Source organism: Procambarus clarkii, chromosome 37 (genome assembly GCF_040958095.1).
Source record: "Procambarus clarkii isolate CNS0578487 chromosome 37, FALCON_Pclarkii_2.0, whole genome shotgun sequence".
Lineage (NCBI taxonomy): Eukaryota > Metazoa > Arthropoda > Malacostraca > Decapoda > Cambaridae > Procambarus > Procambarus clarkii.
The window spans coordinates 19,018,882-19,034,476 of NC_091186.1; the positions used below are offsets into that span (position 1 = coordinate 19,018,882).

Here is a 15,595-nt window from a genome sequence, read left to right on the forward strand (position 1 = left end):
TCGGGTAGGTCCCTGGAATACGATCCCCTGCCGCGAAGAATCGTTTTTTTCATCCAAGTACACATTTTACTGTTGCGTTAAACAGAGGCTACAGTTAAGGAATTGCGCCCAGTAAATCCTCCCCGACCAGGATACGAACCCATGACATAGCGCTCGCGGAACGCCAGGCGAGTGTCTTAATTACCACTACACCACGGAGACTGTATTTTTTTTCTGTATAAAATTGAGATTTTCACTTCGATCATCTCTGCATTTTCATCTACTACGGCTTGCTGCTCCATGATCGTTACTCACTCATCTGACAGCCTCATCAATGATTACATCATGTAGGATCTACAGCCTGTCCTGCCGACTCTCCGTCGCTGCCAGGGCATTGCTTGTCCTACAGGGACGCCCACGAAAGCTGCTCTTTCGTCAGATTCATCTACACGTTCACTGCAATTTGATACTCTGCCACCACCTTGGATCACATATGGACTAACATAAGAGCTCATCCCCTTGTATCTGGTATAATCTACGACAGAACAATTGACCATTATCCTACTTTTCTTATAGCGAACATGGACATAACACCACCAAAAAGCAAGAAACTTAATTAGATTCAGGTTACACAGCTTTAGGCAATCTTTCAAATGCACTTCACAATATTAACTGGGATTCTGAATTCAATAATTCTCAGGATATAAATTCATTAGCTAACCTCTTCCTCTCCAAAACTCTAAGCCTCTACAACCTTCATTGTCCCCTTCTTACCAAGCAAGTAACTGACAAAAGATTAAACAATCCATGGCTCACAAGTGGCATTTTCAACTCAATCAACAAGAAACATGAATATGAAAAGAAACTTAGGATTGGCCTAGTTACAAAGGAAGTAGTTAAAAGGTACTCATCAATGCATACAAGTATCATAAGAAAGGCAAAACTTTCATATTTCTGCTCAGGGGGAAAAAGACGCCAACAGTTTGAGGCTTAATTTATTACAAATTGGAGATGGTAAATTAAATTCTGCAGAACATGTAAATAATAAGTAGGAACAAATGTAACATATCCATGTCTACTGAGTACTAATATTTAACTTAAATGTACACTCGTATTAATTGAGTAAGCTTAGCCTAGTGACATGGTAAACACGTTCTGCAGAAACCTAATGTCAATGTAATGTAATTATATAAAACTAGTTATAAGAGTCAGGACACAAATGTTCAATCAAGTGAATAGGCCACATAACACTTAACGGGGCCGACCAGAAATAAGTAGAAGGGTTTCCTGACTAAAGGTAGGGCTTATTAGCACCTAGACTGGGCAAAGTATTAGCTGCGGACAGCGGGACACTTGGGGACCGGCGCTGCACTCCCACCGCAGGCCAGCTGGCCGGACCCCCCACCCCCGAAAGGGCGAGGCCCGCTGGCCGCGAGGCGGCCTCAAAGTGGCAGAGCAACAACATCCCGCGCGTTCTATCGTGGATCTGGAAGTATTAAGGCAGTAAGGGGGGGGGGGGCAGAAGCTGGCATGCAGTGGTAACGTGTAAGGCAAAGGCACGGTTGTGGTGGACCCACACAATATGCGTACTGGTGGCAGCTTAGGCTGCAAGAGTGGGGTTAACTGGATGCGGCACCTGTTGCGAAAGGCAGTAATGGTAGACTTGAATAAAGTCCCAAGCATAACTGAGTGGGGAGGAACTTAGAAACCTAGCAATGGTACTGCCAGATACAATAAGTCCATACTCATGGAACAATCGGACGCCTCCTCAGCGGGAACTAAGAGAAATAGTGAAAGATGGCGTCCAGTAGTTAGTAAGCTCCGGCACAGCAGCTACTAATAATAAGACCAATTATAAGTCAATAAACACAGAGCTGATAGTGGACTGGAGGTGGCCCCAAATGCCTGCAATAGTGCGTCGATGCCCATATCGCTATGCAGCGAGTAAATACTAAATTTATTTATTTTATTTATTTATTTATTTATGCATATACAAGAATGTACATAAGGAATGTGAGGATACAAATATGGTAATTACAGTCTTGTAAAGCCACTAGCACGCGCAGCGTTTCGGGCAGGTCCTTAATCTAAGAAAATTTTAAGGAGGTAAATACTTGCAAAATTTATAGACAAAAAAATGATAACAGGTTACATGGAATGAAAAAAAAGAAGATGAGAGAAAATTATAGGTATAGTATATTAAAGCACATAGGTAGCTATGATTGATTGCAATGGCAGCTTAAAATGGTAGTTGACAACAAATTGGTAGGCACAATACAGCAGAAACAATATAAGATTGATTGCAATGACAGCTTGAATGGTAGTTGACAAAAATTGGTAGTCACAATACAGCATGGCTTCCTGTGGCTCAGGTGAATGTTATTCAGGCAACCGGGACAGAGCGTCGGCTATCACGTTGAGCCTGCCCGGTAGATGGGTAATGGAAAGATTGAAGTCCTGTAGGTACAATGCCCACCTGAGGATGCGTTTATTCTTACCCTTCATCTGAGTCAGGAAGACTAGTGGGTTATGGTCCGTGGATGAATGGATATTAATATATCCATTATATATCCTCGTTGGATATTAATATATCCAACGAGGATATTAATAGGGTATTAAAATTATCAACTCAAGACAGAACACGAAACAATGGGTATAAATTGAATAAGTTTAGATTTAGGAAAGACTTGGGTAAATACTGGTTCAGTAACAGGGTTGTTGATTTGTGGACCCCATCTCCACCACGTAACGTGGTGGAGATGGGGTCCCTCGATTGTTTCAAGCCATGTATATGAGTGGGATTGGGTGGTTATAGATAGGAGCTGCCTCGTATGGGCCAATAGGCCTTCTGCAGTTACCTTTGTTCTTATGAAACAATGGATTTAAATTGGATAAGTTTAGATTTAGGAAAGACTTGGGAAAATACTGGTTCAGTAACAGGGTTGTTGATTTGTGGGACAAATTACCGCGTAACGTGGTGGAGGTGGGGTCCCTCGACCGTTTCAAGCGTGGGTTGGACATGTTTATGAGTCACTGAGAACACCAAGGAATTTGCCATCTACTTTGTTACAAATTTGGGTATTGTTAATCCTGAGATTTATTGATTTGAGGATTTATTGCCAAACAAAATATAGAAAGTTTTGTCAATATTGAGGGTGAGTTTGTTGCCAGTTAGCCAGTGATGGACTTTATTTAGCTCAGTATTCACTGTGACATTTAGAGCAAGGGGGGTCAGGACTGGAGTAAATGAATGTCGTGTCGTCAGCAAATAGAATTGGTTTGAGATGTTGGGAGGCATTTGGGAGGTCATTAATGCAGATGAGAAAGAGCAGAGGGCCAAGTATGCTGCCCTGGGGAACATCAATGTTGATGGGTAGGATGGGAGAAATTGAATTATTCACGGAAACATATTGGAGCCTTACAGTTCAGAGTTGTATAGAGTACACTTGAGAGGATGTGCAGTGACTTAATATCCAACACACAGAAATCACAATAGCGTGATGCAGTGATTTGTTCACTCAATATCTAACATTTTCAAAGATTTAAGTAAGGGTACCGAGTGCTGTCTGGAGCCAGAGTTTGTTATTGTGCTAATAGCAGATTCGTTTGAGTAATTAGAGGACGTAGATGATTTTGGGTTACCTTGAGGTGCTTCCGGGGCTTAGCGTCCCCGCGGCCCAGTCGTCGACCAGGCCTCCTGGTTGCCGGACTGATCTACCAGGCTGTTGGATGCGGCTGCTCGCAGCCTGACGTATGAGTCACAGCCTGGTTGATCAGGTATCCTTTGGAGGTAGTAGACAAATACCGTAAGTATTTGTCTACTACCTCCAGACTTTGGTAAGTACAAATACCTTAATTGGGTTAAGGATAGATGAGAGAGTAATAGAGCGTTATCAGAGCAGGGCGAGGGACATGATATCTGATCATAGAAAGAAGGGCAACAAATTAAAAAACTTTTATTGCTATATTTAGAATGTGTCCCTGGAAATTCAGCTTGTTATTGATGAGAACACCAAGGTATTTACCATCTACTTTGTTACTAATTTGGATATTGTTTATTCTTAGATTAATTTGACCTGAGGATTTATTACCAAACAAAATATAGAAGGTTTGTCAATGTTAAGGGGGAGTTAGTTAGGATTAAGCCAAAGTTTTAGTTCAGTATTCACTATATCATTCAGAGTGAGAGGGTTAGGACTGGAGAAAATGACGGTTGTGTTATCAGCAAATAAAATTGTGTTGAGGAGTTGAGAGGCATTTGGAAGGTCATTAATGTAGATGAGAAAGAGGAGAGGACCAAGTATACCCTGAGGAACATCAATGTTGATGGGTAGGGTGGAAGAAATGTAATCATTCACAAAACATACTGGAGCCTTTCAGTAAGGTAAGACTGAAGGTATTAGAGGGAGTGATGTAATTTAAGATTTTGGTGGTTGAGTGTCAACGACTAACTGGCAACAAACTCACCCTCAATATTGACAAAACTTTCTGTATTTTGTTTGGCAACAAATAACCCAACAGGGAATTCATTTTTATCAAAAGCTGAATGTATCACACTGTTAGTCATAATTATCAATGCATCGTTAGTGTGTTTTTTTTGTCTAGAGCCTAAGAATATTGTGTCTAACTAGATAAACTAAATAAATATAATTGTAAATGTATATGTATTTATTTTGTGTGTGTACAAGGACATATTTGAATATCACATGGTAACCATTCGTCATGCGAGACAGCTCCTATTCACTTCGAAAACAACTTCTGCCTGGCAAGAGTAGGAAGTGGGTTGGAACTGGATCGTAGGCATCCAGGGTTGAGGGGGTAAGTGGGCTGGGCGCAGCCAGGGGTTGATATGGGACAATCTGGGATGGGGGCGGCCTGGGGTTTATATGTTTAACCTGCTCCTGAAACAATCCGAAAATCCTAAATTTCCCGTTCTGCAAATTTCAAAATTTAAATATTTAACTCTAGTTCTAATAAGATTGGTTTTAAATAGGATAAATGAGGCAATCTTTAAATATATTTTTATTGAATAAAGTAAATATACTCAGAACTATTAGATATAATGGTATAAAACTGGCAGATTTCAAGCAGAGGAATCTGTGTGTGAAATATTACTGCCATTCTTGCTTTTGCCCTGCCCTCCAGAATACTGAGGCAAGACAGTGTTTATGGTCTTCCAGGCAAGAATGTCAGCTTGGAGGAGGGGCAGAAGAGTGTAGGAGCCAGGGTCCAGAGGGCGTCGCGTGAAGGGGTCGGAGGGGGATTCCAGCAGCAGGCGCACCAGCGTCGACTCGTCTACCACCATCTTGGACGTATGTAGCAGCACCGGCGTCTCCATCACCGCCTGCGTCACGCTGTCTTTGAACTCTTCTGGGACCTCCTCTAACGATTCTTGACATGGTGTTACTGGCAAGTGATGGAAAACCCCGAGGTCTGTTGTCTGCTTGCCAAGCATAGACAGATACTCTGCGTAGTCAAGTTTTAGAATATGAGAAAAATATGTAAATTTTTCATGAGTAAAAATTTGTTGGTAAATATCATCTAAGTCAGCGACGATACAGTTGACATAATAATGATTCATATTTTGTAACAAGGGCGTGTTGTTGTAGGGCTTCGTTGCCAGTATAGACGCCGTGATGGTGACGAGGGAATCGGCACCGGCCTGAGCCAGGCCAGGACTCCCATAAGCCGTGGGAGTTGTACACATCAACATCTTGTACATTTCAAAAATTTGGTCGAGCGTAAATAAAGCCTTCCATTCGCTATACATATCTTCTTGAGTTTTCTTAACCTTTTTCTTGAAGAGGTCCGCCATATGGTTGAAAAAGGATGCTTCTGGGCCAACCTTAAGTGTCCTCACCTGGTCTACGGCTGCAGCAGCAACAACATCTAGGTGTCCCCATTTACTTAGGCTCTTTAACACCATTTTAAGAGAATACAGGATGCTTACCCGTGAGGAAGTAGTTATTAGATGATCCAAACTCATGTATGCACTAGTGCTCACCAACCCTGCAACTGCTTGCATCCCCGAGGTGGAATCTTGAAGGTACTTTTCTGGCCACATGCCGACGAAGCGAAGCATTTCCAGACGCAGGTACGGGTTAGGACACACGTCGGGGTCGGTAAAGATCGTGAGTACCCAGGGTTTCAAGGAACTAGACTCGAGAGAGCCAAAATTTAAACCGCCTCCCGTCCCCCAACATATAACTAGATCAGCAATTTTCCAGATGACCTCCTCCCATTGCCCTGTTATCTTGAACAGCATATTTTTCATTCTCAAAGAGAGAGTTAAAACCCATAAAACTCCAAGCTGGGCTATGCTTTCAAATAAATTAATGTTATGATCTACTGTAAGATTATGTTCTGACATCTTTATTGCTCGTAAAATTTGGCCTGCAGACATTCTTGAGGGGAGGTTCCTAATCTGAGTTATGATAAATGATGGTACTCCAGGAAAAGAATGTTCAAGAGAATCTTGCGTGTTATCCATTGTCTGCTTATGAACAATTAGGACAACGAGAGATGGTCTAAATGGTCTCAGTCCAACTGATTAGGACTGTTGTTGGCAGGTTAATATGAAGTAGTGGTGAGGTGGAGGTTAGGACCCGGCTGAGTGAGGTGCGGCTAGCTTCACGCTAGTCACGCTAGCATACATAGATCGTGTCACAAAAACCTTCAGTACAGAACAAATACATGGACGGATAATCTACTCAAGATAGGATTTGAAATGGACCATTACAAACAAAGGAGAAGATAGCCCACAACAACACTTTCGGCTGCCTCCTCCATGGGAAGAATCGAGTTTAAAGACAAGAACATAAGAACATTCATTTGATGCATCACACTATTGTGATTTCTGTGTGTAACGAAGTAAGGGCGAAGAGGGAGAACGGCCTATTGACATAGCTTGGGTGCATGGGGGAGTTGTGTAAAACCCTGGTTTGTGCCTCGGAGAGGCTGCAGAATCCAGTAAGTTCAGTAGAACTTACTACAGAAGTAAGTAACTGCAGAAGGCCTATTGGCCCATACGAGGCAGCTCCTATCTATAACCACCCAATCCCACTCATATACATGTCCAACCCGCGCTTGAAACAATCGAGGGTCCCCACCTGTACCATCTCTGTACTAGTAGGTAGCTAATGTGGTACCAATTTTTAAGAAAGGAGATAGATCACTTGCGTCAAACTATCAGCCAATTAGCCTAACGTCTATTGTGGGAAAGTTACTTGAATCAGTAATTGCAAATACAATTTGCAATCTTGATACAAATACAATCTTGAAAAACATAAATTAATAAATGAGTCGCAACATGGTTTTACAAATGGCCGTTCATGTTTAACAAATTTGCTAACTTTTTTATTCCAGCATATTTGAGGCAGTTGATAGTGGTAAGGATTGTGATGTTGTGTACCTTGACTTTAGCAAAGCTTTTGATACAGTGCCACATGAAAGACTAATTAAAAAAATAGAAGCTCATGGTATTGGGGGTGCTATATTAACTTGGATTAGGGCATGGCTATTCCATTCTTTCCTAAATCTAAATTTATCCAATTTATACCCATTGTTTCGTGTTCTGTCTTGTGTTGATACTTTTAATACCCTATTAATATCCCCTTTGTTATGTCCATTCACCCACTTGTAAACCTCTATCATGTCACCCCAAACTCTTCGCCTTTCCAGTGAATGCAATTTAAGCTTTGCTAATCTTTCTTCATATGAAAGGTTTCTAATTTGGGGAATTAACTTAGTCATCCTACGCTGGACACGTTCAAGTGAATTTATATCCATTCTATATTAAACTGTTAGTAGATAGAGGTATGGGAATTGATTTGATGGAAGGAGGTAATAAAAGTATGTGTTTGTGGGAGAAAGGAATTGGCAAAATGATCAGGGAAAGAGAAGGGCCTCAAAATAACAATTCACTTAGGGTATATTACACTAACAGTAGAAGTTTAAGAAATAAAAACATAAGAACAAAGGCAACTGCAGAAGGCCTATTGGCCCATACGAGGCAGCTCCTATTTATAACCACCCAATCCCACTCATATACATGTCCAACCCGCCCTTGAAACAATTGAGGGACCCCACCTCCACAATGTTACGCGGCAATTGGTTATACAAATCAACAACCCTGTTACTGAACCAGTATTTAAGAACGTAAGAACAAAGGCAACTGCACAAGGCCTTTTGGCCCATACGAGGCAGCTCCTATTTATAACCACCAAATCCCACTCATATACTTGTCCAACCGGCGCTTGAAACAATCGAGGGACTCCACCTCCAGCACGTTACATGGTAATTGGTTCCACAAATCAACAACCCTGTTACTGAACCAGTATTTACCCAAGTCTTTCCTAAATCTAAACTTATCCAATTTATACCCATTGTTTCGTGTTCTGTCTTGTGTTGATACTTTTAATACCCTATTAATATTCCCTTTGTTATGTCCATTCACCCACTTGTAAACCTCTATCATGTCACCCCTAACTCTTCGCCTTTCCAGTGAATGCAACTTAAGCTTTGTTAATCTTTCTTCATATGAAAGATTTCTAATTTGGGGAATTAACTTAGTCATCCTTCGCTGGACACGTTCAAGTGAATTTATATCCATTCTATAATATGGCGACCAAAACTGAACTGCATAATCTAAATGGGGCCTAACTATAGCAAGATATAGCTTGAGAACCACACCAGGTGTCTTGTTACTAACGCTGCGATTAATAAATCTAAGTGTCCGATTTGCCTTATTACGAACATTTATGCATTGATCCTTTTGTTTTAAATTCTTACTAATCATAACTCCCAGATCTCTTTCGCAATCTCAACACCATCTAGCTCGTATCTTGTAACTCTATCATCATTACCTAACCTCAGAACTTTACATTTATCAGCATTAAACTGCATCTGCCAATCCTTTGACCATTTCAAAACCCTATCTAGTTCAACTTGAAGTGATAGTGAGTCCTCCTCCGAATTAATTTCCCTACCGATTTTCGTATCATCCGCAAATTTGCAAATGTTGCTACTCAAACTTGAATCTAAATCATTTATATATATTATAAACAACAGAGGTCCCAGAACAGAGCCTTGAGGCACTCCACTTACAACATTTTCCCACTCTGACTTGATTCCATTTATACTAACTCTCTGTTTCCTTTGGTATAGCCATGCCCTAATCCAGCTTAATATAGCACCCCCAATACAATGAGACTCTATCTTTTTAATCAGTCTTTCATGTGGCACTGTATCAAAAGCTTTGCTAAAGTCAAGGTACACAACATCACAATCCTTACCACTATCAACTGCCTCAACTATGCTAGAATAAAAAGATAACAAATTTGTTAAACATGAACGGCCATTTATAAAACCATGTTGCGAATCAATTATTAATTTATGTTTTTCAAGATGAAGACGAATTTTATTTACTATTATAGATTCGAGTAACTTTCCCACAATAGACGTTAGGCTAATTGGTCGATAGTTTGACGCAAGTGATCTATCTCCTTTCTTAAAAACTGGTATCACATTAGCAACATTCCAAAACTCTGGCACTCTGCCTGACTCTATTGATTTATTAAATATGGTTGACAGTGGGTCACAAAGCTCCTCTTTGCATTCTTTAAGCACCCTGGCAAACACTTCATCCGGCCCTGGGGATTTGTTTGGTTTGAGTTTTACTATTTGTTTAAGAACATCCTCCCTGGTAACTGTTAAACTCGTCAACCTGTCCTCGTCCCCACCCACATAGACTTGTTCGGCTGAAGGCATATTGTTAAGTTCCTCTTTAGTAAATACAGATACAAAATATTTATTAAAAATACTACTCATCTCTTCTTCACTATCTGTTATTTGACCTGTCTCAGTTTTTAATGGACCTATCCTTTCCCTAGTCTTAGTACGATGTAACTGAAAAAACCCTTTAGGATTTGTCTTTGCTTGCCCTGCTATGCGAGCTTCATAGTTTCTTTTTGCTTTCCTTATCTCTTTTTTAACATTTCTAACCAGTTGTACGAATTCCTGTTCTAAAGTGACCTCCCCATTTTTAATCCTTTTGTACCAAGCTCTCTTTTTACCTATAAGTTTCTTCAAATTCTTTGTTATCCACTTTGGGTCATTAGTATTCGATCTATTCAATTTGTATGGTATACTATGTTCCTGTGCTTTGTTTAGAATATTCTTAAATATTCTTAAATATTAATAAACAGAAAGTTAAGACGGTACCGAAGCGAATTTTGGTTGTGGGAGATTCCCAGGTGAGGTATTTAGACAGAACGTTTTGTGCCAGAGATAGGGGGAACAGATTAAGGGTTTGCTATCCGGGAGCTGGAATTGGTGATATTGTTGAAAACATGAATGATATTATGACGGGAAATGGGAATAAACCCATTATTTGTATTAGTGCAGGGGCTAATGATGTTAGGCGAGATAGGAATGAGGAACTAATACAGAGATTTAGGACAGCCATTGAATTAGTTAGGAGCAAGGGAGGAATCCCGATCATATGTGGCATTCTTCAAAGAAAGGGAGTAGGAAATGAATAGATGTCGAGGGCACTTGGTGTCAATTGCCGGCTGGAAAGATATTGCAAATCAAATGCAATATCTTTCATAGACAACTGGGAACACTTCTATGGAAGAAATGAAATGTATGCTCGTGATGGGGTGCATTTATCGAGGGCTGGGGTTATTACATAAGAACAAAGGCAACTGCAGAAGGCCTATTGGCCCATACGAGGCAGCTCCTATTTATAATCACCCAATCCCACTCATATACTTGGCCCTCGCGGGCCAAGTATATGGCCCTCGCACCCCCATGGCCCTCGCGGGATGGGGGTGCTCCGGCGGAACCCTCAAAGTGATAAGCCTGCAGATAGCTAAGAAATATTACCATGAATTGTAATTAGTGTAAATTCAATAATGCAACTTTCAATTACTAACTATAGATGTAACTAATAATTGTAATTGATTTAATACTTTATCATTATAATGATTATTCATTATAATTATTATCTATCACTTTATTGTCATGCATTAGTCACTAATTATTTATCATTTACCCTAATTAGCTATTTGATACATTAAAAACAATTGCTTATCATTATACTATTTGTTATTATCATTATATTATTTATTATAATATTAATTTATTATTATTAATTTATTATGTATTATTATTAATTTATTATGTATTATTATTAATTTATTATGTATTATTAATTTATTATTTACTATTATACAATAAACAAGTCCCCCAATCTGAGCAGGTTTTCTTTCAACTGCAGAAAATAAATAAATAAAATAAATAAACAGTGTGAGCACCAGTGTGGAGCCCGTCAGCGAGCACACTGAGTGAGGGCGACGTCCGCCCGGAGGTCGTCGGTAACTGTCACCTGTGGGCGACGTGGCGCTTCTCTCCACGTCTCCAGGTAACCTGACTTACCTTGTTAACGCTGACAGTGGCGGCTGCTGTGCCAGGGCACCACTGGCAGTGGCGGCTGCCGTGCCAGGACACCACTGGCAGTGGCGGCTGCCGTGCCAGGACACCACTGGCAGTGGCGGCTGCCGTGCCAGGACACCACTGGCAGTGGCGGCTGCCGTGCCAGGACACCACTGGCAGTGGCGGCTGCCGTGCCAGGACACCACTGGCAGTGGCGGCTGCCGTGCCAGGACACCACTGGCAGTGGCGGCTGCCGTGCCAGGGCACCACTGGCAGTGGCGGCTGCCGTGCCAGGACACCACTGGCAGTGGCGGCTGCCGTGCCAGGACACCACTGGCAGTGGCGGCTGCAGTGCCAGGACACCACTGGCAGTGGCGGCTGTCGTGCCAGGACACCACTGGCAGTGGCGGCTGCCGTGCCAGGACACCACTGGCAGTGGCGGCTGCCGTGCCAGGGCACCACTGGCAGTGGCGGCTGCCGTGTCAGGGCACCACTGGCAGTGGCGGCTGCCGTGCCAGGACACCACTGGCAGTGGCGGCTGCCGTGCCAGGACACCACTGGCAGTGGCGGCTGCCGTGTCAGGACACCAATGGCAGTGGCGGCTGCCGTGTCAGGACACCACTGGCAGTGGCGGCTGCCGTGTCAGGACACCAATGGCAGTGGCGGCTGCCGTGTCAGGACACCAATGGCAGTGGCGGCTGCCGTGTCAGGACACCAATGGCAGTGGCGGCTGCCGTGTCAGGACACCAATGGCAGTGGCGGCTGCCGTGTCAGGACACCACTGGCAGTGGCGGCTGCCGTGTCAGGACACCAATGGCAGTGGCGGCTGCCGTGCAAGGGCACCACTGGCAGTGGCGGCTGCCGTGTCAGGATACCACTGGCAGTGGAGGCTGCCGTGCAAGGGCACCACTGGCAGTGGCGGCTGCCGTGCCAGGGCACCACTGGCAGTGGAGGCTGCCGTGCAAGGGCACCACTGGCAGTGGCGGCTGCCGTGCCAGGGCACCACTGGCAGTGGCGGCTGCCGTGCCAGGGCACCACTGGCAGTGGCGGCTGCCGTGCCAGGGCACCACTGGCAGTGGCGGCTGCCGTGCCAGGACACCACTGGCAGTGGCGGCTGCCGTGCCAGGGCACCACTGGCAGTGGAGGCTGCCGTGCAAGGGCACCACTGGCAGTGGCGGCTGCCGTGCCAGGGCACCACTGGCAGTGGAGGCTGCCGTGCAAGGGCACCACTGGCAGTGGCGGCTGCCGTGCCAGGGCACCACTGGCAGTGGCGGCTGCCGTGCCAGGGCACCACTGGCAGTGGCGGCTGCCGTGCCAGGGCACCACTGGCAGTGGCGGCTGCCGTGCCAGGACACCACTGGCAGTGGAGGCTGCCGTGCAAGGGCACCACTGGCAGTGGCGGCTGCCGTGCAAGGGCACCACTGGCAGTGGCGGCTGCCGTGTCAGGACACCACTGGCAGTGGAGGCTGCCGTGCAAGGGCACCACTGGCAGTGGCGGCTGCCGTGTCAGTCTTAGATACGCCTGATTCTAGTTTCCTGAGCGGAACAGCCTGGTGCAATATCTGTTCGAGTTAGCTAGCTAGCCTAACTCGCCCTTCTGTTAGGGCTAGCCTAACTCGCCCTTCTGTTAGGGCTAGCCTAACTCGCCCTTCTGTTAGGGCTAGCCTAACTCGCCCTTCTGTTAGGGCTAGCCTAACTCGCCCTTCTGTTAGGGCTAGCCTAACTCGCCCTTCTGTTAGGGCTAGCCTAACTCGCCCTTCTGTTAGGGCTAGCCTAACTCGCCCTTCTGTTAGGGCTAGCCTAACTCGCCCTTCTGTTAGGGCTAGCCTAACTCGCCCTTCTGTTAGGGCTAGCCTAACTCGCCCTTCTGTTAGGGCTAGCCTAACTCGCCCTTCTGTTAGGGCTAGCCTAACTCGCCCTTCTGTTAGGGCTAGCCTAACTCGCCCTTCTGTTAGGGCTAGCCTAACTCGCCCTTCTGTTAGGGCTAGCCTAACTCGCCCTTCTGTTAGGGCTAGCCTAACTCGCCCTTCTGTTAGGGCTAGCCTAACTCGCCCTTCTGTTAGGCTAGGTTAGCAGACTATAATTAAAATTTATAATGTTCATAATTTACACAGAAATCACACTAGTGGGATGTATATCAATGATAAAATCAACTGGAGCTCTTAGGTTACTGGAACCCACGACTGTCCGCAGACTGTCAGCTACAACCCTCTACCACTGAACCACCCTGACTTGCTCCAGGTAAGGATTGCGGCTGCTGGCGGTCTGCTGGTTGTGGGTTCCAGTCATCTAAGAGCTCCAGTTGATTTTCTCAGTCCATAATACAGTAATATACTGGTAAAATTTCCACACGAATGGGTGACATCTGATTGTCTTGGCTAGCAGTACTTAGGTGCCAAGACTTTCAAACAATTTTACACCTTTCTTAACACTAAAATTTATCTGAGAAATTTATATCTCACTAATGGCCTCGATGAGTACAGGAAGCCGGCAGCTTGTCTAAGGTCCTCCCATTTATCTGGATTTTATAGAGCTGGATTCTGAATTTCAGAAGTGTTTTGGCTTAAACTGCTCAAACGTTATTTGTTCCATGGCTGTTCCGTGTGTTTATAACCATATTGGTGACAAAAAACATCTGTTTTCAGTCCTACATTGTGGTTTGTTGAGCTTTAAACCATTGCTCTGTTAATCCTATCTTTTAAAATATCAGTATCCTTGGGATCAGTATCCTTCAAGTTCAGTATTTTAACTTTTAAAAGAGATCTGCCCTGTCATGCCTAGTTTGCAGAGTTGTTTGCTCTGAGCCCCTCAACTGTTCCTATTATCAAACTAGACTTGGTTATGGAATAATTTTTGTGCCCGGTGTTGAATTTTCTCCTTTTTTTTCTTTTTCTTGTTCTTGTTCTTGTTTTTTTTCTTCTTGTTCTTGTTTTTTTCTTCTTGTTCTTCTTTAGGAAGTCCCAAGCAGGAGCCTAGGGCTTCTGTGCAGGTCCTAAGTCTGGCTGGCCCACTAAATGTTACTTGTTTCATGTTTTACTTAGGCAGAGTATGAGTACAGGTACAGTATTTGATTCGAATGTTCGCTTCAGTAAGATTATGCCTAATATGTTTAACAAATAAATTAACAAATACCAGTCTCCGTAGTGTAGTGGTAAGACAGACACCTGGCGTTCCGTGAGCGCTTTGTCATGGGTTCGTATCCTGGCCGGGGAGGATTTACTGGGCGCAAATCCTTAACTATAGCCTCTAACTCAACAGTAAAATGGTACTTGGTTGTAAAAACCATTCTTCGTGGGGGTCGTATTCCAGGGACCTGCCCGAAACGCTATGTGTACTAGTGGCTGTACAAAAATGTAACAACTTGTATATATCTCAAAAAAAAAAAAAAAAAAAAAAAAAAAAAAAAAACTGCTCGGTTATAATTCAGAAGGAAGTTTAGTTAATTTATTATGCACCCCCAAACCCGTCACGTGGGCGGTAGTGGAAAGTGAGGCACATAATGGGCTTAGGGACAATCCCCACAGTTCATTTAGCTAAACAAGTTAAATCTTGATGAGCTAGTTACAAAAATCAATGCACATCATCATATCAACAATGGGTTCGAGACCAACCACAAGTACAATTTCTAATTCAAGCAACTGACATATGTGGAGAGGTAGTGTCACAATTTATATGTTTATCCTGCACACCGCCACCCATCCAGTGGGCAACGGTGGATAGATTACAATCGCTCGGTTACTACCTACAGTTAGCAAACGGGGATATTTGGCTAAATCTTACTTGGTTTGTAACTGCACTGTGTTAGATAATGTTCCGGTGGTCTGTTGGGCATTTCTCCACAGTGCTGACATTTCCTCTCACCTTCTGGAACCTGTAAGCCTATTTCCCATGCACATGGATATTCAATTCTGATGCAAGATTAGTGTACTGCTGTTCTACTGCTCCTTTTCATCAAAATAACTGGTTCGTAGTTGGTTGAATTCTTGTACACGTACCAACCCCACCAATCCTAATGTTGCAACTGCTGTGATGTGGCCATTCTCCATGTTCTGCATTGGTCTATTTCTAATTACTTTCTTAATCTGTGATGGACTGTGGTATGTAAATGGTTTACATTTTTTCACTTAGTTGCAAGTTTTACAGCTTTGTCTGCAATTTCATTCCCTATTATTCCTACATG

The 15,595-nt window shown here is 43.6% G+C and overlaps 1 protein-coding gene across 1 annotated transcript in view; it reads left to right on the plus strand.

Moving 5' to 3' along the window:
* Positions 1 to 11,273: 11,273 nt before the first annotated feature.
* Positions 11,274 to 15,595, plus strand: part of LOC123765724 (protein D2) — a 54,364-nt gene continuing 50,042 nt past the window's right edge. Inside the window, exon 1 of the mRNA XM_045754430.2 lies at positions 11,274 to 11,404. The gene's annotated coding sequence lies outside the window, so the exon portion shown is untranslated. The remainder of the gene's footprint in view (positions 11,405 to 15,595) is intronic.